This window comes from Protopterus annectens, chromosome 8.part0 (genome assembly GCF_019279795.1).
Source record: "Protopterus annectens isolate FY-2018-M chromosome 8.part0, PAN1.0, whole genome shotgun sequence".
Classification (NCBI taxonomy): Eukaryota; Metazoa; Chordata; order Ceratodontiformes; family Protopteridae; genus Protopterus; species Protopterus annectens.
The window spans coordinates 905,882,416-905,898,104 of NC_056741.1; positions in this window are offsets into that span (position 1 = coordinate 905,882,416).

Below are 15,689 nucleotides of genomic sequence, written 5' to 3' on the forward strand. Positions count from 1 at the left end.
AATATGCAAAGCCATGGAAACAATTACCATGGAGTTAATCAATAAGGACATAGAACACTTCCAAACACTGGACCAATCTCAGTTTGGATTCACCAAAGGCAGGTCATGCTTACTCAGCCTGGTGGACTTTTTTGAAAGGTCGCTAAAGCAGTGGATGAAAGTAAAATGGGTCACACCACATACCTCAACCTGACCCAGGCTGTTGACATATTCCCTCAGGCATAATAAAAAAGTTTACTAAACACAGATAGGATACAGGAGATCAAAATACACATGGTTTAAAATGGAGTAGAGTACTCAAGCTGTCCACAAAAAGACCAGTCATTAGTGGAGTCCCCTAGGGTTGGGTGCTGAGATCTCTTCAGTTCGGCATCTATTTTTCAGAAGTTAAAGCCAATATCAGTGAGCTTTGGCTTATTATGTTTGCAGATGCCTTCAAGCTAGGAACTGTGATGAAATTCCCAAAAGACTCAACCATGCTACAGGAAGTCTTTTCCCAAACAACTTAGTAGTGCCAGACTCATGAACTTACACTAAATTCCAAAAAATGTATTATCATCTCCTTTGGAAAGTCTACTCCCTTGGGGAACTACTGTGTTGACAACACAACCCTAAGAGTCAACCAAGTAGTTCAGGATTTGGTTACTTATGTGGAAAGTGACCTAACTTTTGACCAGCATTTGTTCACTGCAGTAAGGAAGTCCTGTATTGCACATCTCATAAATAAGGGAATTGCTCCCAGATTCAAGGATGTCACTGTCCCCTTTACTCAGCCCTCATTAGACCAGTCTTTGAGCATAGTGCCCCTTTTATAGGTTGATAGTTTCATAATGACCATCAGGGTCTTTACAAGCCTAGCCATGCAATCCAACCCATATTTGTCCCTGAGTTCCTTGGATGCCAATATGGTGGAGTATGTTACCTAGGGCTATGTTTTTTGGGGGTATGTTAGTTGGGAATTCATTTACTTACTGTCAACATCTGTCTATCAGAGACATAGGGGCCAGACTGGGACAAATTAACAATTTTCCATCCAATGATCAAGGTTTCTTTTAAATAGGGTCAGGAATGAACTCTGGATCGCATAGATGGGGAGCTTATTCCATAGCTTGAGGATCATTTGAGACACATAGAGGTTTCTGTCAGGGGGGGAATTAGAGCTAAATTTATCAGCCAGTAGATTCGCTATGTCATCCTGGTCAGTGAAGGCTGTGTCATTTCCACCAGTTCTGCATACTGCTGAGTATTACCTTTAAGGTTCCTGACATAGCTGAAGGCGTTGTAATTGTCCTTAGCCTGAGAGGCTATCCATATTCATAAATGGCCTTCATGGACTTTATTAAACCTCTTAGTTTCTTGTTTAGTTGAATCAGAGAGCTCTCGACCCTGTGACAGTTTCTCTTTCTGATTTTGGGCATGACTTTTTTTCTTTTGTTATATACTCTGTTAAAGTAAGGATTCTACCATTTGGGTTTGTTTTTGGTTTGGATCTGGGATTACTTCTGATAGGTACGGCAGCCTCAGTGCAGCCATATGCATGTTTTTCTATTAAGTTTCTGTAAATAATTCTGTGACATTTAACAAACTATTGCTTAGTAGGTTGCAGTTTGCTTTAGAATAGTTCCTAACTTTTATGGCTTTGGTTGGGTTTTCCAGGTTGATTTTTATTTCAATGGAGACAGCTTTGTGATTCAACCTCATCAATAAGGACATGACACAGGGGAGATGCTGTCCAGTGTTGCTGAGTACTAGGTCCAATATGTTTGATCCTCTGGTTGGAGTGCTGACTATTGGGTCCAGGGTGGTTTGTGTTGATAAAGTCCAGGAAATGTTATGCCTGTGAGTTAGAGGCAGTGTGTCTTTCCCACTCTATAGAGAGGTAGTTAAATTCTCCAATGAATAGGATATATGGTTGGGTGGTGAGCACCTCTACTAGTTCTAGGTAAGCATTTTGAGCTTTGTGGGTCATACGGAGTGACCTGCAGCTGCCCAGGACATGGTAAGGAACCTTGTCTATGGAGACATGGACATGGATGAATTCCAGGGCATCATCCTTTAGCCCCTGCCTATATTGCTATTGGTGTAAATGTGTAAAAGGCACTGTAGCCTTCTACTGCTGAAGAACGTTTTCTGGCTTTAAACCAAGTTTCAATGACAGTACAGATGTCTGTATTACCCAGAGTGAGGAGAGCTTGCAGGATGTGAAGTTTCTTGTTTAGGCGCCGATCATTGAGCAGTAACACCTTAAGGTTGTGTTGAGGTTTTTGGCTATATTGGTAGTTTTGTTATTTTGACATTGACTAAAAAGGCTCTAAGGTGGTGGATAAAGTTTTAGCCAGTATCTGAAAGCCCAGGGTGTCAGGTACAGACCATCCTTGGCAAAGCAACATGGTCTGTTAACCATGTCTTCCCATGCTGATAGATATTGGAATCCCCAGGACTGACACCAGAAATTAATCCAGTTATTAAAATCAATCATTTTCTTTTCATACTGTGATATTTTCCTTGGTGAATGCAGAATGCTGCTGAATGCAAGGCACATGCTTGTTTGCGACACATATTCAGAGAAATCCATAATGTACCTTTTCAGATAGTCCATTGAGGTACATCTCAGGTCATTTACTTCCACATGGACTAGACTAGAATCAGTTTGGTACCTGTGGTGCAGTGCTTGATATTGTGGATCCTTGCTCCAGATAGACAACTACCTTTTAGCTTCTCCTGGTCCAGCCTGGGGAGAGAGGCATCTGCATGTCATACAATAGCATTCCCTATAATAAGAGTACTAAGAAAACATTTCCTTGCCTTATGGGCTTCATTCTTGGGAAATCATTGGATATAGCTTATGTGTGGTGTTAGGTTTGGTTTTGGTGTGTTATGGTTGCTGAGGATAGGTGTTGCTGTTTGATGGCTTAGGAGGTCTTTGAGGTATGAAGAGGTTTATTATGAAGAGGTTTATTTTTTAAGTACCTCACCATAAGCAGGTCTGTATGTGTGGTTAGCAGTATGTGAGAAAGATGTAGTGTGTGCGTGTGTGTGTGTGTGTGTGTGTGTGTGTGTGTGTGTGTGTGTGTGTGTGTGTGTGTGTGTGTGTGTGTGTGCTTGTTCTTGACAATCTTGTTTGCAAGTGAGATTTTTGCATCCAGAGAAGTTAGCCTGTACATGCATCTGTCCAAGTACATACAACAACTGGAATGTCTGCAGAGGTACCTTACAAAAAGGATACAAGACCTAATCAATAAATCCCACATGGACTGCCTAAGAGCCTTATCACTATATTCGATCTCTTACTGACTGCTAAGAGGAGACCTGTGTCTACATTACGAGGCATCCTTTGACCCATTACTGATGGACTTACTACAAGCCAAATTGTATAAGAAGCACTTGATCTAGAAACTTAGACATTTTCTGCAACATTAACGGAATGGTTTGGAGGGACCGGTATATCTCACAAAAGTATATTATTGTTCTGAAACAGAGTCCCCATCTACGTAAAACAAAGCTCATCCCTGACCACATTCAATTGTAACTTGGATCAACAGATGGGAAATAAAAAGTTTACCCAGGCTTCCCCCCACACTGTACTACTAATGGACAGATATAGCTCCTAAATGCTTTATTCCAGTGCGTGAGTTCACTCCAAATATCTATTTTGTACCAAATATCTATGTTTTCTGATCTAGAAATTATCAGTAGAATAATACATAAATGTAGACCTTGGAAAGAGTTTGGTAAATCTACACTCTAATGGGATAGATTCATTTTAAGCACCAAATAGGAAGATTGACTTGGCTTAAGGTGGCCGTAAGGGCATTTAGCTACGTACTAACCTATGAACCCATGAACCTATAACTACATCTGCATTAATCGAGTTATAGAAAAAATGGTTAAGGTAATCTATGTGGATGTTAGCATCTTTACAACTTCATTGTTCATAATGCTGGTCAGAAATATAAAATTACCGAAATTGGGCTGTAAGTGGTGGTATGTGTGGAAGTCTGCCTTAATAGGAGAAAGCAGGAGGTAGAAGTCAGGAGGAGAGCAATATCACTGAAGACAAAATAAATTACTATTTCAGCAATTACTAGGGTAGTGGAATTTGTACTTGCTCAAAGGATACATACCTTAAACATAATATAGAAATTAAATAGAATATATGGTTCTGTGAACACTCAGTGGTCTTGATTGAAGATAATCTATAATGTTGATACTCATATCATCTCCAACTAGAATCATTGTAGTAGATATTTTACAGTAGGTGATGGTAATTCTGGATGTGGGATGATATTTCCAGGTATATAAACAAAATCCCTGAGTGATCTGAGAGGTGGTGCTGGGGTTCATCACTAAAAATGCAAAGCACTCCATGATGGAAACAAGAGCTTATAGAAGCCAGCAGGTGAGACCAGTTGGCGTAATGGGTAATGTCTTTGTCTCCCATGCATAAGGTACAAGGTTTGATCTTTTCCTTCGGTCAATGCCTATATGGAGATGGCATATTTTCCCTGTTTATCTGTGGGATTCCTACCACCCCCCAAAAGCATACTGAGTGACTCCACCTCAAAACACTCCCAAGAATAGAGTTGTGGTGTGCAGTACCCTCAAGATAGGAGAACACACATCACAGAGTCCACATCATGTCAGGGCTAACCACTCAGTGTAAAGGTGATTTGGTTTTGTTGAATAATGTTGCCAAAAATAGACATGGGTATTTGCCAATGATAAGTGGGTTGAGTGTCTGATCTACTCCAGGGAAACCATGCTAATGGTGGGAGGAATACATGTGCCCACCATAAAGCCTGGCAGCACTGGGTCAATAAGCTACTGGCTGGCTTGCATACAGTTATCCAGCTTGGGGGTTATTTGGGATAGCTCTATTGAGTGAAAACTGGACGTAAAACCAAACAACCTGCCAAATATGAACGAAAGACTGCTTCACTCAGTATTGGGTTACTGACAGGATGCAGCTTTGAAGTGGATGACTTCGTTAAAATGAGGCTGGACATCCTATGTATCCAGGAGAAGAGATGGAAGGGCAGTACAACAAAGACACTTGGCTTTTGATCCAGCATGTACTATTCAGGAGGAGGAGATATAAATGTTGTGGGAATTGTCGTACAGGAGATGTCACCAGAATTCGTGACAGACTCATGGCAATCAGACTCCATTGTAAGAAAAGGGCAGTATTCATAACTTCAGCCTATGCCCCAGAGCTGGTTTATGATAGTGAGGAAAAGAGTGCATTCAGACAACAGATGCAGGACCTACTAGATAAATCAAGACAACAGGAACTGGTGTTAACAATGAGTGACTTGAAAGCACACATCAAGACAGACAGAACAGGATATGAGAACTTCCAGGGTTCACATAGGTGGGGCAACAGGAATAAAGGAGAGACCATGCTAGACTTTGTCTGGTGAACTGCTAGATGGTAACCAACACATGGTTCAGCAAGAGAGATGGCCTCAAGATCACATACAAGAGTGGCCAACATGTAACTCAAGTAGACTTCCTCCTAGAAAGGAAGGGCAGTGGGGTAGAATCAGCAATTGCAAAATTTTGCATAGCAAAACAGTCACCCCACAGCTTAAACCACTGGTTGCTACAGTCAGCTGTGGTTAAGGTAATCCGTGTGGATGTTAGCATGTTTTCGACTTCATTATTTATAATGCTGGCAAGAAATATAAAATGAGTGAAACTGGGCTGTGGGTGGTGGTATGAATGGAAATTTGCCTTAATAGGAGGAAGCAGGGGGTAAAAGTCAGGAGGAGACTAGTCAGAGTAAGTTCTAAGGTTAACAGAGACCAAGTTGAAAACCCGAAAGCTAACTGGAGAGAAAGCACAAGTGTTCAAGGAATTACTCAGGCCTATAGTACCACAGAAGAATAAGAATAAAAAGACAGGTGGAGATGAAGAAGAATGTCAGTAGCCCAAAACAGCATGTGTGAGGACTATAGGACAGATATTTGATGGAGCCAGGTGTGGGATTAAGGTACATAAGAAAAGCTGGTGGTGATATGCAGAAATCCAGTAAGTCATCAAAAGAAAGAAGGAGTACAGGAAAAAGTGGGAGATATCAAAGACAGACCAGGCTATGATGGAATACTGGGTGGTTAACAAATAGTCTAAGAGAAAAGTTGCAATAGAAAAGAACACTCATCAGAGGTACTCTACCACCTTCTGGAAAATGACTCTGTGGATGGCACGAACAAACTCTATCAATTTGCAAGGCAAAGAGAGAACGATAAAGATGACACGGCATCTTCCTTCACAGTACAGAGCCTATGGTCACTATATCCATCTCTGATACTGCAGGAGCTCTGCAATAAGGCCCAACTCCCAAATGTTTTCAGTAAGAAATTTGTCATTGTACTATAGCCTATGGTATGGTCACTACATTTGACTCTGATACTGCAGGAGCTCTGCCACAAGGCCTAACTCCCAAACATTTTTACTGAGAATTTTGTCATTATATATTATGAAGACACTTGCTGTTTATTAACTTCAACCAGTCAACCAGTCAGTCTCTCTTTGCCTTGCCTGCCCTGTGCTGGAAAGTGACTGTAACATCCTTCCTCCAATTGGAATAGTCTTTGCACTCTAAGGACTTCTTACTAAGTTGGCCTCAGTTCTTTCTCTTTACCGATAGATTACATTATATATGTCAGTTACATAGTCTCCCTAGCTGCCAGGTTTCTGCATTCAGGAAATGAAAGAAAGCTTGTTCTATTTTGAGACTCTGTTAATTGCTTTGTACTGGCTATAAATTGATTACCCTCTGTTATAATTTGACCTGAGGGATGACATCAAAGGCAGATAGAAAGAGTACTTCCAGCAGCTTCTGAATAAAGAAAACCCCGCAAAAGCAGTACTGACCCAAACACAGATTATGATGACAGAAGAGGAGGAGCACACCCTAGAATAAGTAAGAACAGCACTGAGGAACATGAAGTCAGGGAAAGCAGCAGGCTCAGATGACTTCAGAGCAGATATGATCAAGATGTTGGGTGAGTTAGGTGAGAAATGGCTCCTGAAGGTACTTATTGCAGTATGTAGAGAAAGGAGTATCCCAGGTGACTGGATAATAAACAAACTAGTGCGAATGTACAAGAACAAAGGGAACATCCACAACTATGGTCAGTACAGAGGTATCAAACTCCTGCCACACTGCATGAAAGTTCTGGAGAGGGCGATTGATAAATGAATATGCAGAGTAGTAAAATACAAGATAGGAGATGAGAAGTTTGGATTCAGTTCATGATGAAGATCAACTGATCCGATGTTTGCAGTGAGACAGATAATTAAGAAGAAGCTAGAAATGAGAAAAGAGTCCAAGTGGGTATGCCTAGACTTGGAGAAAGCATATGACAAAGTCTCAAGAAAGCTGATTTGAGTAGTCCTGCAGTGGTTCAAAGTCCCAGAAACACTGGTAGAATTAATGCAGCCTATGTACAAGGACCCAATGACTCGAGTGCAGACAGTGTTCCCAGTGGGAGTTGGTGTGCATCAGGGATCAGCTCTGAGACTGCTGTTCATACTGGAGATGGACTACATTAGCAAGCAGGTAAGAGGGGACAGGTAAACAAAGTTTCTGTATGTAGGCAAAGTAGCATTGCAGGCAAACTCTGAGCAAGCACTTCATAAAGGATAGGAGAATGGAATGCAAAAGTGAGTACAGATAAGACTGTTGTAATGGCAGAAAATGGTGTAAATCAGAAGAAGCTGAGAACTGAAACAGAAGTGAAAATAGTGGAACAGGTTAACAGCTTCAAGTGTTAGGGAGAGGTGGTTGAGGAAAAGGGAAGTCTGACTGAGAAGTTCAAAGCTAGAATCAGAGGGGCTACATCCAACTGGCACAGACTGTCAGGGTAGTGTATGACAGATGAATGCCAATGAAGCTAAAGAGTAAAGTGTACAAAACAGTCATGAGATCAATACTACTGTATGGTATAGAAACATGGACATTAAAAGCAGAGCAGATGAGCAAGCTAGAGGTGATGGAGATTAAGAGCCTGAGATGGGTGATAGGATGCACACCGTGGGATAAACAAAGAAATGACATCATCAGAGCATAAGACAAAGTAACTGCATTGTAGAGAAGGTCAAAGAGAACAGATTACAATGGTTCAGACACATGTTCAGAAAAGCAGAAGACAATCTGCTGAAGATAACTTGGGGCTGTCAGGAAATAGGCAAGAGGAAACAAAGGCATCCAACAAAGAGATGGAGGAATGGACTGTGTGAGAGAAGACCTGCGACAATCAGACACGACTGTCAACAAAAGTAGGAAAGTGGCATTGAATCAAGAAAGGGATGGTGGCAGTTGACCCAACACCCTGACCCCATGTAGAAAATGGTCAAAAGGGGGTTTATGATGGTGATTTTACAACAGATAGGCTATAGGCAGAGCCTGACTAAAGATGCTACAGAGGTGGATAGTAATTCTGGATGTGGATGATACTTCCAGGTTTATGAAAAAAATCTGAGTGATATTAGAGTTGGCACTGGGGTACATCACTGACAATACAAAGCACACCATGATGGAAGCAGAGTTTCTAGAAGATGTGTATCTTGGTAGGGGTATTGTCTTGTAAAAAAAAAAAAACAACAGGAAAGGATTTGTGTGTTTGCAGATAAACAGTGACCAAAGCAAGAAAGCTTCTGTTTGACCAGATCCAATGGAGCCAAATGAACCAGAGTTCAGTTTTCAGAGGTACTTTGCTTGCTGTCCATTTTGGAACACAGCCACAGTTTTGGAGGACATAAGGTATAAGTTCAAACTGGAAGAGGCGTCTTGAACATGCCACAAAAATGACTGAAAAACTGGGTGACCTAGCCATTAGAACAGGGATGAAGGACCTAAATTTGTTTATCATAAATTAAAGCAGGGATGATACTAGAGCAGTATAATCCCATATTATCTTTAGGAAGGTGATTTCAAGGATGAAGCTCAAGTAAGACAGAATGGCCTGGAATGAGGATAGATGGTAGACTGCGTAAGGTAAATTCAAGGATGAAGCCAGATTAAACTATTTTACAAGCCGATTCATGGTGTTACACAACACCGTGTTAAAGTTTATTGTGAAATGTGAAACAAAGGAGATTTAGAATTGAAGGCAGAGGCAAATGAAAGGAAATATAAGCAGCCAGGGTCACTTCAAAGGAAAGACTAGATAAGAAGAAGATATTTTCTCTGTGTATTTTTTTTTGTATGCAATTAGGCATTCTCATTCTTGCCAAGATGTGACTACCTTCATTTCACTTTGTTGGGTGTAAAGTCTACTTAAATGCAGAATTACATCAATGGCTGGTGCCATTAAAATTATGTGCAATGCAGGTAGTACAGTTGAACTTATTTATGTGGTTAATGACATCCTGTTGGCTGGGGAACAAAAGTTGTATTTAGTCCTGGCCCTTCTTGATCTCTCCAAAGCATTTGAAACTTTGGATAGCTAGTTCATTTTGGAGCACCTCAAATGCTGTTGAAGTTTTACTAACACTGCTTACACATGGTTTGCCTTTTACTTCCAGAGGCATGTGTCAGGGTTTAAATTTTGTGGTTCCTTCCCTTTAAATGCATGGTGCCTCGGGGATCTATTTTGACCTTCTTTTTTGTTCGTGGTGTACATACTGCTGCTGAGGATGGTCATCGCTGGGAGAGTTACTGCATATATGTTTAGGAAGTTAGAATTACTATGACGTGAATCATGTATCAGACTTGTTCTCAATCACAGGTAAATAAAGTTTCAGTGGCGTAACATCTCTCAAAAGAACTTGAATGCTATGCACTGTTAATTTTCTTCTGCTTCAGCTATACAGACCATGAGTCTGCAACCATTACATTGTGTCTGCAGAAGTGCAATATGCCAGAAATAGCCATCTGTTTTATCTTCACCTACTGAGACTTGTTTTCTCCACTAATTTCTATACCACTTCTACACAGATGTCCTTTTATTTCCCCTCTCAATTTCATGTCATGAGTGCTAAGTCTACCCAGTAAATTGTTTTCACTCTCACGGATGGTGCTTATTTTTAAAATGCAGAATATATGTATTTTTGTTACATTTTCTGTACATAACTCAAGCCTTAATTTTTTAGGAAGATTTATTTTTCATTTTGGCTTAAGATGCTGTCAGTCCAACGACCGACAGGTCTGATGCTGTAGAGGAATCGGTTAGAAAAGGGTAGGTCTGGTTGTAGAGATATGAGCTTTATTTTACTGCAAGTAACCAGTAGCTGTGTTCTTTCACATGACAGGTGAAGAAGCCATCAAGGTACTGAATGCTTTTCTCTGAAAATGAAGAAAAGGAACAGTTTGGCAGCAATGAAAAATGAATTAAAGGTCTAGTTTATGTTATACATTTATTCTTTACCAGACGTCAATGAGTGCAAGAGAGAACATAGATGCACTTGTTACAGAGCTAAGACACACAACACATGACTGTAAATTTGGGAAACTGTTACAATTCTTTAAACTGTGAGAGAATAATCTGTCACATAAGAGATTACCAACAAGAGGCAGACTGTTAAAAAAATCAGATCTGACACTAGAAGACATATGTATGTAATCGAGAATTATCAAGCCTGTAGTTAAAACTGATAGATTATTTTAAAGTATATAATTGATACAGTATATGAGAATGAGAAGGGACTAAAGTCTAAAAGCTATAAAAATAATAAAAATAAAAACAAAATGGATGTCTTATGGTTTCCTAGTCAGTGCTTGTAATAAATAAGTAGTAAAAAGCACATTCTAAGTCTGGGTCCAAGGTGCACTGGAGGAACCAGCTGGAGAGGGAGAGGAGTGAAGGGATATGGCCTGCTTGCCTCTTCCAGGTGGAGAGGGTTGCATGCACTCAATAACACATAGTCAGTGAGATTTCCTTGGTGGAGACTGTAGAAGTCACTGCTCATACTTCCTTGGAGGGGTGCTCATAAGAGGTACACCTCTTGCAGCAGTGAGGGGATGGTATCTGTGCATACCTCTCAAGTGTACCTCATTATGAGGAATGTACCTCATTTCGGGTCTTAAAAAGTTCATGTTCCTCGAAGTCCCTCAAAGTTCCACATTGAAAGAGACTGTCACACATTCAGTGTTAGGAATTTTTTAAAGTGAAACCCATAGTAAATAGAAATTAATTATATTAATTCATTAAAGGATATTCTTTATAAGTAAAACCAGCATTGTTTAACCATCCTATGACCTTCCTAGTTGAAGTTGTTAGTAAGCCATTAGTATGTGTTCCACATTTTGTCCATTTGTTCCACATTATGAAGGCAAGTGTTCCTCATTTTGGTGATGGAAGGTTGAAAGCTATGTATCTGTGGTTAGTCCACTCTATGACCCCTCCAATCAGAGCTTAGCTGAGTGCATAATTGGAGCTTACGGCTAACAAAGCAAAAAGTCAAACTACTCTGATGGATGCCTGAATGATGGCCTCTCTTGGCTGACTCTCACACTGTTAATGAGAAATTAATGAGTCAGCTTGTCGGGAGGAGAAAATAACTGACCAACAAGAGGGCCAAAATAATAATTAAAAATATATTCAGTGCAAGTACTGTGGTTTAAGCCACAAAAAGAATCAATGCAAAGCAAAAAATTAAGTTTGAAGTACATGTAGGTCAAACACCAATCCCATTATGTACATAAGCTGTGAGCTCAACAGAAGTTTCACAGTTTACCTTGCAATAGTTGAGGTGAAGATATAACATCTTCAAGTGGCAAGTCTCAAGGACATAAATTAAGTAGGTACACCAGTACAAGCTCAAATCTACTTTTTGATCCAGGCATATATTTCAGTCTCATACTTCTGTCTGCAAATACAAGTAGAGGCATTCAAAAATTTCCAGGATTGAATGATAAGTAGCACCAAAACAAATGATGAATACATAAAAGACAGAACTGCTTAAACTAGCCAACAGACCACTCATCACTACATACAAGTGTCATCAGTAAAATCAATAAGAATACCAATACACAGCAAAAACACTTAAATGGCTAGGTAGCAAGGTGCCACTATCTTTCTTATTTTTTGTAACATAACTATTAAACTCACAATGTATGAAACAATATGTATCCTAAGTCTTAAAAAATCATGTTACAATAATGTACTTATTGAATTTACATATTCCATTTTCTTTTTTCCATAAACGTTTTAACATCTTAAAACATTTTCCAACTAATAAACTTACACGGTATTCACCACTGTTTTATTTTTGTACCATTTTCAGTTCCTCAGTTGTTGTTTGTCTTTCGGCTTTTCCCAGTTAGGGGTTGCCACAGTGGAACTCCGGTCTGCTAATGATTGGCAGTAGATTTTCATGAATGCCTAGGTGCCAGCTGGACATCCAACCTTCAAAGAAGGCACGCACATTTATGCATGTTTTTGAATGCCACCCAACCATGGGGAGGACATTCAGACTCCACACAGAAGGCACTCGCCGCACTCCAGCCAAGAATCGAACAGGAGACCCTCTTGCTGTGAGACAACAATGCTACCGCTGCACCACCGCAGCTGTACATTTTCAGTTCCTCAGTATTCTTTATATTCACATCACTCTGATCTGCAAGGGGATGTTCATGGTCCCCATATTCCATTTTTTTTGATAATTGTACTGCTTCCTGTTGACAGAATGTAGTACTTTTGTAATTTCTGTGGTATATCAGTGACAATAATGAGGTGTAGCTCATCTGTATAATAACTACTGCTTCTTGATGGCAAACCTTGAAATATATTAACACTATTTTTGTCTAGGTATCCCCCATCTGCCTGCTGACAATTGAGACTCCTCCTATTGGACTTGAGCCTGTTTTTTTTCCCCTAGTGGTGGGGGGGGGGGGCTATCATTCAGGCAGACATTAGGGAGTTTGTGCTCTTAATGGCATCCTGGCAATGATACCATAAGTTTTAGTCTCTAAAATAACCACCAAGTGGGGGGTAAAAGGTTACCTGCATTTTGATGAGGACTTATAATGCCCTCCCCCCCTGAGTGCATGTTCCTGTGAACTCAGTAATGAGGGCTGCCATCATGTATTAGCTTTGTGGACTAAAATCCCTCTCCAAGATGCCCACTGCAATGTGGTCTGTAGTCTGTTTCACACGGCAACCTGTCCCCCTCCCCTCCAGCTGGGGAAACCCATATTTTCCTGTTAGCTCTATTAATTCTCCAAGATGTTAATCGATCTGTGATCACACAGGCCATAGTCATGGCTTTATCCATTAACTGTTGAAATTTCACTAATAACGATATCTATCCTACCTTTAAGTTTAACTCTCTAATTCTACCTTCCCACTACACTCACCTTACCCCTCTTCCTACCCCCCCAAAAATTGAGCTGTATTGTTTAATATTTCTAAGTGTTTCATTTTTCTACATGCTAATCTTCCATTGCTACTGTATTGTGCCATTTTACAACATATGTGCTGTTTAGATAGTTTTCTATATTATTTCACTTGCTTTATAAGTAATTGTTTCCTTAAAAATTCATGTAATAATTTTCATGTAACTTGGAGCTTTCTCCCCGGGCCTCCACTGAAAATGGGTACCAAGCCCAGTGAACTTTATCGGTCAACAAATGTCAATAAATAAATAAATAATTGCCTGAGGGGGATGCACCAGGCAAAGCACAAAGTTGTGCTGTTCACTGATGATATGATGTTGCTATGGTAATCCACTAAAGAGGATTGAGATAATTTGCTAATATAAATGGTATAGTCTGAAGAAGCGCCAGAGTAGACGTGAAAGCGCTAACAACCCATGGAATAAAGTTCTTTTGCTGTTCAAGTATAAACATTTTTTATTGATTTTTGCTTTTTTGGTTGATGGTTGGCTTCGATAGTCGTGGAGTACCTGCACCTTGATATTGACATAGTTATATTTGTATTTATTCCCCAAGATAGAGCACTGATCCACATGGGCTTTATTCAGACTCACTCTGGCAGTCATACCTCTCAGCTTTCAAAGGTTTTCAAGGATGTCCCTGATTTTGACAGAAATTTTTACTCTGTCCCTCTTAATCCCTTCTAAAACTGGTAATGTTTGGAGAAAAGGTGATGAATTACACTTAATAAATAATGAGAATAATTAGAGGTATGTTGTTGTGTCTTTCGACTTTTCCCGGTTAGGGGTCGCCACAGGGGAACTCCAGTCCACTAATGATTGGCAGTTGATTTTTACGTGCTGAGTTGCCAGCCCTAATGCACAACCTTCAACGAAGCTACGCCCATTCACGCATGTCTCCACGCAGAAGATGCACTAGCTGAGAGTCGAACCGGACAGCATCTTACTGTGAGGCGATAGCGCTACCACAGCACCACCACCACGGATAGAATAATTAGATAATTAGAGGTATAGACTTCAGATTTTATTTCAGAAAGTGTATATTAATTCACATTCTCTTATTCTATCAATATTTCAAGTTAATAGTACTAATATTTTGAAAGTGTCCATGATTGTCCTTGGTTATTTCTGGTTTTCTCCATAATTCTATTGAGATTTCTCCTTGATTGGTTGAGAGCTATGCTGGTAGCTCAGAGTCACACAGTCAGCAAATGGAGGCAGAGGGAATCAAATCTGGAGTACAGGAAGCATCTCATTAACAGCTCATTAGTTCTTGTGGTAAACATTGCTACTAGTAAGACTAGGCACCTGATTTAAAGGCATTTTTAGAGCTCTGATGCTGTTTTGAGCTACAGTAATGCTAGTGATGACAGAGAAGAACACCTGAATGATATTTTATTTATTTATTTATTTGTTCTTTCCATTTTCAGTGAAGACCTGGGGAGAAAAGCTTCACAACAGATTCAAAAGCAGTTAAACATTAGTTGAGGAACTATATACAAGGGGAGAATGCCACGCAACACATGAAATATTGTACAAAGAATTTGTGAGAAAGGCTCAACAAAAATTCACATAAAAAACATTTTACGGTAGCTGATAAGAAAATAAATACAAGGAGAGAAAATCCCCACAAAAGATAAAAACACAAACTGAAATATATTTACAAAAATGTTAAGGATAAAATATGTACTGCAATTAACAAGACACTCGGCAGACGTGGATAACCTATGATAAGCAAACTAATACGTAGTTATTCAAAATATTGTCTATATTTCTAATAGTATATGAGTTGAAAAATAATGGAGTATTCTGCCGCATCTAGTATTAAAACATCATTTCAGTGCTGGATTATAGAATGACATCACACACATCAGGTCATCTGAATCTGGTTCCCAAACTACACTCTTCACTAGAAACTGAACCAGACTCTAGCACATATCTGTTACAATACACACAGATAGCAGCTTTACAAGTACATTTTCAATACACGCACCTGCACCAATCAGTCTGATATACAAATGACATAAACTTCTTTACAAAACTCTAGCTAGCTATGCTGGCATCTGTTACACACCCACTGGATTACTTCTCTTGGCATAGCTGGCAATACCTCACATCATCGCAGTAACCATAATGTCCACTAATTCTTACAGCTCTGAATTAGTATACAGAAGATGACTTCTACAACTTATATCTAAGAAAGCTTAAAGTTTTCATTGGATTGTATTCTGTTTGGTAGATGTTGATGCTACATTTTAAAGTTGATTTCTTTTATTGAAACATAGATGAATGTCTTTTTTTTTTACAAAGAATGTTATCATATAATTATCTCCAGATCCACGAGAAAA